This window comes from Notamacropus eugenii, chromosome 6, assembly GCF_028372415.1.
Source record: "Notamacropus eugenii isolate mMacEug1 chromosome 6, mMacEug1.pri_v2, whole genome shotgun sequence".
Classification (NCBI taxonomy): domain Eukaryota; kingdom Metazoa; phylum Chordata; class Mammalia; order Diprotodontia; family Macropodidae; genus Notamacropus; species Notamacropus eugenii.
Window position 1 is genome coordinate 334,561,426 of NC_092877.1, and position 12,054 is coordinate 334,573,479.

Here is a 12,054-nt window from a genome sequence, read left to right on the forward strand (position 1 = left end):
TCTCTATCCCCTTTTTTTCTCCAGATCAGACTCACTTGGAGAAATAAAAAAAAAATCCTTGTAACAAATAGACATAATCAAGTAAATCCCTCACTGACTGTATCCCAAAATGTTTCTCATTCTCCGTAGTGAGTCCATCATCTCTCTCTCTGCCAAAAGGTGAGCAGCAAGTATCATCCTCAGTCCAGAGGCAGGAAAAATGATCTCTAGAAATAGAAAGCTTATTCTTTTCCCTTCTTCCGAGCAAGATCTGGGAATATAATGTTCTCTCTATCTTATTTTAGAACCAAACCCTGTTTTAGTGATACTTTAGAAGTATCTTTAGATGCTTCTTTAGATACTCTTTAGACACTTTAGATACTCTTTCTTCATAAGATCTTCTGTAACACATATATGAACTTGGGGATGAGGATGGTGGATTTTTATATTAATTTATGTCCAAATTAGATTAGATAGATTTGATCCTCTATATTATTCTGTGTCCTTCAAAGTAAGGATGATTCTATTTTTTTTTATCTTTTTATTGCCATTATCTCACACAGTGCAAGGCACATGGCTCTAGGCATGAGTGTAGGACATCAGTGTAGGGAGATTTCCAGTGAAGAATTCTCCCTTACCAATGAAGACCTACAACTTTGCCCTCAAATTTTAGAGGTGCCTGAAGTACTATCTTACCAATATTCCAAGCAACTCACTCATAGCCAGTATGGTCACAGACAAGACTTGAACTCTGTTCTTTCTGACTCTAAGATGCATATTCACTTGGCATATAATAAGGGATTAATAAATGTTATTTAATGAATAAAAAACAAATGAATACACATAGCAGATTTTAAAAAGCTGAAATTTTTTGAGCTATCACTTCTTTAGCAATAATATCGGTGCTCATAAATGACAATTTCATTTTTTAATTGTTTAGTCAAATTAATGCATGCATAGAAATAGCCAACATGACTAATTTTAATAATTGTTCCCCGACTACCAGAAATATCTTACTTAAATAGAGGAATTTGTGGTATATAATAAAAACTGACTTTAATTCAATTTTTTATGGTCTACAAAGTGCTGTTTACATATATTATGGCATTTGGTCCTCACAGCAGCCCAATGAAGTACATAGCCAAGTATTACCCTCATTTTACAGATGAAGAAACTGGACCTCAGAGAGACTAAAGGTTTTGCCATGCAACTGATGACACAACTATGGTTCCACCCAAAGTTTTCTAACTTCTGTAGAATGTCTTTTTAACATGGTTATAAATTCTAGACTGCATTACCTCCTGGAAAAAATTATTTAGAAAAGGTAGAGTAGTTTAGGAAAAAAACTATAGAAATAAAAGTCAAGAGAGAGACATAATAGCTGTGGGACCAGTAGGAAAGTCGTTATTTACCCTAAGCCTTGGTTTTCTCATCTATGAAATGGGTATAATAATACCTGTCAGTTTCTGCCTTAGTTTTTTGTGAAAGTGTAATGAAATATTGTATACAAAGCACTTCTCAAACCTAGAGCATTGTCTAAACACATCTGCCATACATGACCATTCTTTAGCCATACTAATACACATACATACACATATCTGAGGCTTCTCAATGTCTTAGTTTTTTCGTAATTATTTGAATCATGAACTCATATAAAATTCATAACTAGTAAGTAAAAGCCATTTGCAATCATCAGAGCGCAGGCAGATTAGTTTTATAAATAAATTACATATTACTTTATAAAATAACCTTTTGGTGTTCATAATTAAGTTACGTTAGCTGAAAAGTCAAAACATCTCTTCTGCCTGAAGTTTTTTAATCATTGCCAAAACATTTCTGGACCCAAAAACACCTCATCAGCACATATGCCTACCAGAGACAAATAAAAGATATAGTAAATCACAATTCTGGGAGTAAATCAAACTAACTTCTTATGAGTGTGCCAGATGTGAAGTAATATGTAATTACCCTCACAAAACAAATACTATATTAAAGACCAAGTTCTTTTGAAGGTCTTTCAAGAAACCACTCAAAGGGATCTGAGTTCTCTGACAGCCATGCAACAATACAGAAAAATCATCTGAGGCAAAACACAGAGGAGAGGGAATCATCTTAGAATATACCTCCTAATTACATCATGTCCTTAGATGTTTAAAGGGCACCAGTTTGGTGGTCAAAAGTGAAAACAAAGAGATGCATTTTTAGCCTAAACAATGAGAACAAAAACAAAAGATATATGACTATGTAGGAAAAATGCTCATTCAGTCAGTTGTTCAATTATTGGATCCTACTTAAAATAAATGATATGATGAACCCTCTCTAATAAAGTTACCAAGTGAGAACATTTATGGATTATCCATTGGATATGAATAAGCCCTGAATGCCTCTGTGGGTGACATGAAATCTGTTCAAATTGACTTAAGTACTTGCCTGGTTTCCAGTATAAATCATAGTTGGAATTAAAAATTTGGCATGTGGCGAGCTGGAAGAGCAAAGCCTTACAAAAGGCTCTACAAATAACCTGCTAGGATAAAGGAAACATTTCTAGGACTCAAGCAAAAAGGACTTCCATGAGCTGTGAATTCCCACTTTGCTAATGAGCTCTCTAAATTTCAGCCCACTTTCCTCTGAATTCCATACATGTTGACAGGAGAGGGTGTCAAAAAGTTTGCAGGATGAGATGAGGAGGAGATATTTTGTATCAATTTAATCAACTCTACCTTTGTGATAAAAATGCCCTTTTCTAAAAGCTAATTATGTCAACCGACAATCATGCTAAGAAATAAGTTGGTGTGTACTTGTAAGCTTTACCATTGGAAATAACCTTTAGGGTCCTTAGATCTTGGAAACCACAGATATTTCTACAACCCCAAGAAGAAACATAGTAACCAAGCACTAGGAATTAGACTCATCAATGTCAATAGAAATTGAATAGCTATCACAACATGTGCTACATCTGTTTGCAAATATTAGAGAGGTCATGTTGTGCAATCTGACAAGTTCAACAAGGTGGATGATATAATTTGACTTCGTGTTAAGAAGGCACAATTATTATAGAATGGAAGTTTTAGGAAAGTTTCAGATAATAAAGAACCTCACAATTTCACCAGTCTAGCTATCCACTACCACCAGTCATGAGATTTCTATCACTAAATCTGTTCTAGCAGAAATTGGATGCCCCTCTATCAGAGATGCAATGAAAAGGATTTCTGTACTGGGTGGAAAAAAAATCTGACCAGATGACTTTGACGTTCTTTCCAACTCTAATATATTTTTTTCTCCTTCCTTCCTTCCTTCTTTGCTCCTTCCTTCTTTCCTTCTTTTTTTATTAAGTAGTTTTATTTAATATTTCAAACAAATTGAAGCTAAGAGAAATTGACAAAAAATGGACACACCTACTCCTAGAAAAAAAATATCTGGCCCCCTTTCTCTGCTCTGGCAGATGTCAGCAGCTTGAGACCCTGGGAGACTGCTCCAGGCCCTGGAGGGTCTGTTCATGGAGTGAGGCAGTACTGGGGAACCAAGTCCTCCCAGGGCAAGGATCTGTAAGGGTGAATTTGCCTCCCTCAAGTGGACTGACATGGTGCTTTAAGTATCCAGAGCAGAGAAGGCTGGGGAGTAGAACCCACAAAAACCAGCTCATACTTTCTCCCTCTCCCTTCCACCCCACCCACTATGAAAGAAGCAAAACTATACACCAGGCAGCAGGACCCCTTTCCACCACACCCCTAAATTACAACTTGATGTATCACCCAGGCAGATGAAATCACCAAAAAAAGAACGAAGTGTGCAAGGCCAGACCACAGAGCTTCCAGGCTGAGGGTCCCAAGTCATTCCCTGCCTGGCAAGCCTCCTTTAGACCCCCCACAAACTGGAAAATGGGGTCTCAGCTTTAATGATGAGAAAGGAGGGCTTGGGAATGAGGAAAGGGGGCATTCAATTTTTGAAAGGGAGGAAAAGAAGACACCCCAAACCCTTTATACTTGAAATGAGATCATCACAACTCACTTTTCACTAATACTCAAATTTCAGATGGGTTCTGATAGAATAGCATCACTTTCCATTTTAAAACATCCCTACGTTAAGGAAATCTAATTTGAAAACATATACATATGAGAGAGAGAGAGAGAGAGAGAGAGAGAGAGAGAGAGAGAGAGAGAGAGAGAGAGAGAGAGAGAGAGAGAGAGAGAGAGAAAGTTATACTGTTACCTGAAGGGTCAGAAAGATCTCTTCCAAGCCAGCTACTTAAGTCATGCTCTTCAGGATGATGAAAATACACAAGAACAGAGCTGGAATCTGCTTCAGCAATCATCTAATTGAATCTGGCCCCCAATTCACCATTTTAAAGAGGAAGAAAGTGAGGGCTAGAGAGGTCAAGTGATTGGCCCAAGATGACAGCAGAGCTAGAACTTGAACCCGTGTTTCTTGCCTTCCAAACTAATATTTCCTCCACCTTAAGACACAGATTGCATAGGTCAGCCTAGCATCTGGAATCTATTAGCTCCTTTCAGTATCAAAAATATTTCCAGCTGACTATTAACATCTCTAAAACTGACAGGACAAGCAATTCAGAGAATTTAAAAGCTTAATATTGAGGAAATGTACAACCATTCTTGATCATAGGCACTTTTTAAAAATGTATCTCTCAGAAGAAAATATTTATGCTATTTCAATGCTGATTTAATCACTCAGCTAGGCTTCCTTGCCTTGTCCTGCTATCAAGTTCACCACACAAATTCACAATCCTAAACACCCCAGGTGTCCACTTTTTAAGCTCCTGTTCCTAGGCTATAGACTAGCACTGGAGGAAGTCCCATAACAAAGCAATATTAGACCACCACAAGTTCATGTAATTTCAGTACAACCTGATTATGGCTATGCCTCAGTGATATTATCCATCTCTCACCAATTCCCCCGATTACTCTTCTCAAGAACTGTTCCAAAATTCTCCTAATCCCTCCCTCATATCCTCAATTAGAGCAGATGTCCCTTGCTTTCCCAATACCATACTAATGCTTTCCAGCAGGAAGACATGTCCCTCCTCCGCTTTAGAGCCTGCCCTATCGCACTATGGTCTGAATTCCGTCCCTTCCAACTTCCTGATAGACTTGGCTTCCTACCAGTTTTTCCCTCACAGTTTCCAACATTTTCACATCTTTTTCTTATCACCAGCCCGTAAACACATGCAAGAGCCCGCTGCTGAACACAACAAAAACAAAATACTTCAATTGTTCCTCCTGCCCTTTGGAAATATCACACTACTCATTATGATCTTTGGAATTTTCAGTAATCAATATCTCTATTTTCTCAATACCCAACTTGTTTTATGGAAATTTATGGACATTCCTGTCACCCATTCAGATTGGTATGTTATCTGCAATATATAGCCTCCAATAAATGACTAGGGCACTGAGAAGTCAATGACTTACCCAGGCTTGCAGTAGCAGTATGTCTCAGAGACAGGACTTGAACTCAGGGTCTACTTACTTTAAGGCTTGCCTGCTATCCTCTATATGATTAATATTCCTCACATTGTTTTTTGTCATACAAATGCTTAATCAATTATAAAAGCCAAAATAAAAATGATAGATGATTATAATTTTCATTTTTGTAATGTTTTGTGGGTTATGAAGAATTTTTCTGACAACATCCCTATAAATTAGATAGTGTATTATACCCATTTTACAGATGAGGAAACTGAAGCATGTCTAAGTTCATATAACAAGTTCAGTACCAAAATTGAGATGTGGACCCGGGTCTTTTTTGTTTCTTTTCTTTTTTTCGTTTGCTGTGTTATTTTGGTTTGGTTTGGTTTGGTTTTTTGGTACTCCCAGTCCAGAAACAACAACACATAATGGTAACTTACTGCTCATTAAACCAAATTCAAATTCCTTGAGCTCTCTCTTAAGGACAAACTAATTTTCACTTCCATACTGTCCTTTCTTCAACATTCAAACAGCAAGTATCTATTAAGGACCTTCTTTGTGCCAGGAACCACAGAAACAGAGTTGAAATAATGCTAGCTAATATTTATATGCATTTTAGAGGTTAACAAATACTTATCTCATAGGATTGTCACTACAACCCTGTGAAGTAGGTCCTTATACCCCCTTTACAGATGAGGAAACTGAGACTGAGAGGTTGACTTTTTCAGGGACACACAGTAAATTCTTAAAAGGGGATTCAAACTCGTCTTCCTAACTTCAACTCTAGCTCTCCAACAATTTTAGGGAAGCTTTTTATAGTAACACTCACTCCCTGAAACATCCTCCAACTATTCCAATCTCACTCATGGTACAATTCCTCTGTATTCTGTATTGATGAGGAACCTAGATAGCTTGGTGAGAAGAGTATTGGGTTGAAAATCAAGAAGAGAAATGAAATCCTGACTCAGACACTTTCCAGGCTGTGTGAACTTGGGTAAATCATCAATTGTGTCTGCCTTGATCTATAAAATGAGGTTAATAACAGCATGTACCTCCCTCCCAGGATTGTTGGGAGGATGAAATGAGATAATATAAGTTTCCCCAAAAGTATGAGCAAAATTTTAAGCTTACTTAAAACTACACTAAGGTTTTTTCAAATAATTTGTATTTTCCAAAGCTTTTGCAAATCTTAAAGCACTGTATAATGAAGATAATGATTACAATTCATCCTACTTTGTACCACACAGTAGAACCTTATTTATTAAATTAAATTATCCCATTTGCCTCAATCTTGATTGCACAACTAGAGGCCACAATGACAAGGGTCATGCCATAGATTTCTATACCCTCACAGGCCCCTCTCAGAGTACTCTACAAAAGACCTCAATTCATACAACTCAATCAGTAATATTTTCAGGTATAAACTACCTTCAATGACCCGAACAAGTACCTTTGACTAATGGTCAGTAGTTTGATCCTGGAAAGAACTTAATCCATTAGATGCCCAGTAGTTCATAGCACTGTGAAGGATCCTTATTTTGAAAGCAGTAAAATAAGATACGGACATTGCAATTCCCTCTTAGTCCCTCCAAAAAAATCAACACAGACATTCCTGCAGTCTTTCTACATTATTTATGTGTGTTTGTAAATCTCCACTTGCTTCCTGTTTGCATCCAAATTTGGCAGAAGCCTGGATTCACAGGAAAAAAAATAAACAAAAAGAAGGCCTTTTAAGGCATCTCTGGTCTTACCACAAACTGTAGGGCTGAACCTCTCATAAACTTGCTCCTGTTACCAACTTTTTCAAAAGCAAACACTGAAGACAGCTCCATAATATGAGAAGAAGCTTCTGAATTTTGGAGGTAGCTACTTGAATGATCACTTCTGAGCTTTGCTTGCCATTTTTTTTTATGAGACAAATGCAATTTCAAAAAAATCTAAAAATCAAAATAAATTTATATTTTAAGCAACAATAAATATAGATAGGGGTTTGGAAAGGGAACCTGTTTCCATCTCAAGAAATACTACTGACCACAACCTTTTCTAAATCACCAGGATGTATACTTTAGGGAATGTCCTGGATCAGAGGAGGAAGGAAGGGGGATGACTATCTAAACATTCAGCAACATTGAGGATATTTGTCTCTACTGGCAATGAAATCTCAATTATATGAGCTTTGAAAAATGTGCCAGGACACTTGGAATCAGTTGTGCATTTTGTTCTGTGGATTTGCCTCTAGTTGGTATTCTGTGGGACTTGGTGCTTCCCCCAGTGAGCCACATTCATGGCACGAAGCTCAGGCATGAAGCTAGACAGCCGTCAAGGCAAATTGGGTCACCTATGGAAAACAGTACTGAGTGCTCCAAGAGCTTTCCAAGACAAATAGCTATTAAGTCTGGAGTCAGCCCTGGACCTGAATGTGACAGGCAGCCCAGAGCTTCTGGGAAACGGCAAAGGACAAACATAGCCAGAGCAGGAGCTTGATGAGACAGCTTGGACTAAAGAGTTAGGGCTGTGCTGCAACAACACTGAGCATCTTATGTGACAGTAGACAAAGACAGGACCCTGCCATTAAAAACAAACAAAACGAGAAACAAAAACCCAATAATACATACATACATACGTACATACGTACATACATACATACATACGTACACACATACATACATTACATACATACATTACATACATACGTACATACGTATGTACATACATACATTACATACACACATACATTACATACATACATATGTAGGTACATACATACATACGTACATACATACATTACATACATACGTACGTACATACATACATTACATACATACATACATACATACATTACATACATACATACATAACATGTATAAATAGTACTTTAAAATGTTCAAAGTACTTCCTTGCATAAGCTATGTCTTTTTGATACTGTCAATGTTGCCATGCCAAATGCAGGGAAATTACAGCTAGGGGGAGTAGAAGAAGAATTAAAAATATTGTTATTATTATTATTGTTAATGTTGTTGATGCTGCTGTCACTATTGTGTGTTTCAGGAACATGAAATTTACCAGATTGGGAATTTCCTCTTGTTTCTACCCCTTGATTATGTACCACCCTTAGATCTAAGCAAATGGGTCCTCTTTATGTCAGTGTGTTCTGAGTTTTATAGGATCCCACTCATGACAGGCACAAAAAAAAATGTTAAGATAAAAATGAAATATGCAAAATAAAAAAAAATGATGAATGATTTGGACAGCCAAGTAAATGATACCTTTTTTGTATAGATATTTTGCATAAGAAATGGAAGTATCTGAATATAAATGTATTTATGTGTAGATATAAGTATATACATATATGCAAATATTTCATATATAAGTATGTGGGACAGCTAGGTGGTACAGTGGATAGAGCACCAGTGCAGGAGTCAGGAGGACCTGAGTGCAAATCTCACCTCAGACACTTGATACTCACTAGCTGTGTGACCTTGGGCAAGTCGCTTAACCTCAATTGCCTCATCCTGGGTCATCTCCAGTCATCCTGATGAATATCTGGTCACTGGATTTGGATGGCTCTAGAGGAGAAGTGAAGCTGGTGACTTTGCACAGCCCTCCTTCACTCAAAAATAAAAGCCACTTGCAAGTCATGCCATAATTTCTCTGATGGCATGGTCTTCTTTGGCAATGAAGGACGAACACACACATAAGTATATATTTCATGTATGTGTGTGTGTTACTGTAATGTTCTCCAAAGTGTAGAATGGATCCTGATCCCAAGGCTACATGATAAATTAATTGGATTGTGAGAAGATGGGTTAGAACTAACTCCCTGGGACAGCCAATCATGATCTTGTCTCCAACAAAACCAAATGTACCCTTTTGCCTAATACTTTACCTACCCCATCCTCTTACATCATTGAAAAAACTCCTTTCTCCTTTATGAGCTGTGTAGGCCCCTCAGAGCAGTTAAATTTAATTGTTAAGTTGGCATCCACAATACTGATATCACAGGTGTTATAACTGCCAAACACTCAATAACATCTTCCTTGCAGCAATCAACCAAAAGATACGAGTTCAAAGCAAATGCCATTTAATCTAGGAAAATAAGAGACAAGAAGGATTTCTTTCAATCACACAGGGGTTTACTGTACAGAGAAGACATAGACAAGGAATAGACATGACTGTGGAATGTCATTTGGAGATCACACATGTAGGAAACACATACATGTCTGTCTATGTTAGTCCATTGCCAAAGAGGACCACACCATCAGAAATAATGACATGACTTGCACTTGGCTTTGTTTTGAGTGAGGGAGGGCTGTTCAGGTTACTAGCCTCATTTCTCCTCCAGAGTCATCTGAATCCAGTGACCAGATATTCATCAGGATGACTGGAGATGACCCAGTATGAGGCAATTGGGATTAGGTGACTTGCCCAAGGTCACACAGCTAGAGAGTGTCAAGTGTCTGAGGTGAGATTTGAACTCAGGTCCTCCTGATTCCTGCACTGGTGCTCTATCCACTGTACCACCTAGCTGCCCCATATTATACATAGACACAGACATAACCAGGGTTATACCCCTGATCCTTTGGAGCTTCTTAAATCCCATGGTGATATCTCTTGGTATATTGCTGCTCTCTCTGCTGATCTGGGGTCCCTTGTTTCCCTGTTCCCTTTGCCATGCACATTTTTATTGAATTTCCCACCTGATGCTGAAAGTCATTGCTGCCAACTGTTGGGTATTTCCATGACTGCTGATGCTATTACTGTTTCCTGATGTCTGCCATTAATGTAGAAGTAGAGCTGGGGAGAGAGGGAGAGGAGAGAGAGAGAGAGAGAGAGAGAGAGAGAGAGAGAGAGAGAGAGAGAGAGAGAGAGAGAGAGAGAGAGAGAGAGAGCATATCTGTGAATAAGTAGTTCATTTTGCATAGTTTGAGTAAAACGTGTCCAGGCTTCCTGTCATGAAACTGCTAGATCGATCACTAACTTCTCCATAAGTGTCCCCTGTGTATTGTTCCCTAAGCAAAGTGGTTTCTAATCACTCTTTTCACAGTCTGCATTTAGAATGTTCCAATATTCCACTCTGGATACACCAAGATCTTAGTCTTGAATCCCATTCATCATTATGCTCTCTTATTTTTTCTATTCAGGAGAAACTGAACAAATGATATACTTTTCATTATGAATTTTATGTCAGAGACATACTGAGCAATCAATTTTTACCAATAACTTCTTAATAGGATTTTCAGCCCTTTCCTAGACTATTATCCAGCACTGCCTGTAAGCCTCCTAATATGGCAATATTAAAAACTGAAAAAGAAGGAGAATTCTGCTGCCTGTGAGTACTCAGCACACAACTTAGCACATGGCAAGTATCTTCCATGAGGTAAGTGATGACCTTAAAATTATTTAAGTGACAAAATCAAATCAATGTGCCCAGGGCGCAAAGCAGAAGGAAAAGAAGGGAAGAAACAGAAGTGATTGAGTGAAGAAAGTCTGCCTGTGTCAGAAATCAAGGGCCCTTAACTCTTCCTTTTCAACTTCTTGCATCCTTGATCATTAACCCTACTCTTGAATTTCCCCAACACCAGCCTGGAAAAGGAAATGGAAAGGACGTGTTGTCTGCGTAAGATGTGGATATACACACGGTTGTCTGAGAAAACTAGATAATAGAAAGAATGAAGGAGAGATGCAAAACAGGAAAAGAAGGGTACATGCAGGAGTGCTCTGGGACCAGCTTAAACAAGCTGGTGAGAGCCAACTGGAAAATTTTCAGTGTGAACATTTACACTTCAGTAATTGGTAAATACTACAAATTCAGTCTTGTTTACGGTTTGTTTGGTTGTCTAGACTTAAGAGAGTGGTGTGAAAATATTAATAGTGCAGGTTAAAATAAAAGGCATAACATTTGTTTAGTCTTTTTTTTCTAGAAAGTCAGTTGTTAAATTTTTATTTGAATATTACTGGGAATAAGGAAGATAAGGGTGGAATCGTGGTCCACTTAGGGTTCTTATAAAAGATTTGGTAGCTTTCAGTACTGGAAAGGTATCTGACATAAAGAGTCATCCTCACCTTAATATCCACTGAAATGTTATTTAAGCGTTTCCCTTTTGGCCAGCATCTCTGAGGGTCTTCCCCTTCCCCAGTTTAATTTGTTTAATTAAAGGGGCCATCCCTTGACTCACTTCTTAAAGAGGCCTATCCACTGAATGGGTATTACCTCACTCAAAGTGATAACTTGAAAAGAACTTAGCTTAAGAGGGCAAAAGTCTTCAGCTGCACCTTGGGCCACCTTCAGTTGTCCTGACATATCTGACCACTGGACTCGAATGGCTCTGGAGGAGAAAGTGAGGTTGGTGATTTTGCACAGCTCTTACTCACTCAAATCAAAGTCAATCACAAGTCATGTCATCATCCTCTACCTCTGTCACAGTCCTCTTTGAGAACTAAGGACAAATGACAATTTATTGACAGTGGACCTGATAAAAAAAATGCATACAAAACTATTACATAGAAGCAAATTGTCTTGAATATCATGCTTACTAATCATTTCTAAATGAAGTACGTTTTTGTCACCTAGAAGAAATGGCATGCCTGTCATTGCCACATGCTGAGTAACCATGGATATGTATATAATATATGTATGCGTACATATATA

At 37.9% G+C, this 12,054-nt stretch overlaps 1 long non-coding RNA gene across 1 annotated transcript in view; it reads right to left on the reverse strand.

The window, feature by feature from the left end:
* LOC140509993 (uncharacterized) overlaps positions 1-4,930 on the reverse strand; it is a 31,368-nt gene extending 26,438 nt beyond the window's left edge. Inside the window, exon 1 of the long non-coding RNA XR_011969031.1 lies at positions 4,845-4,930. This is a non-coding gene — a long non-coding RNA (uncharacterized lncRNA). The remainder of the gene's footprint in view (positions 1-4,844) is intronic.
* Positions 4,931-12,054: the final 7,124 nt, after the last annotated feature.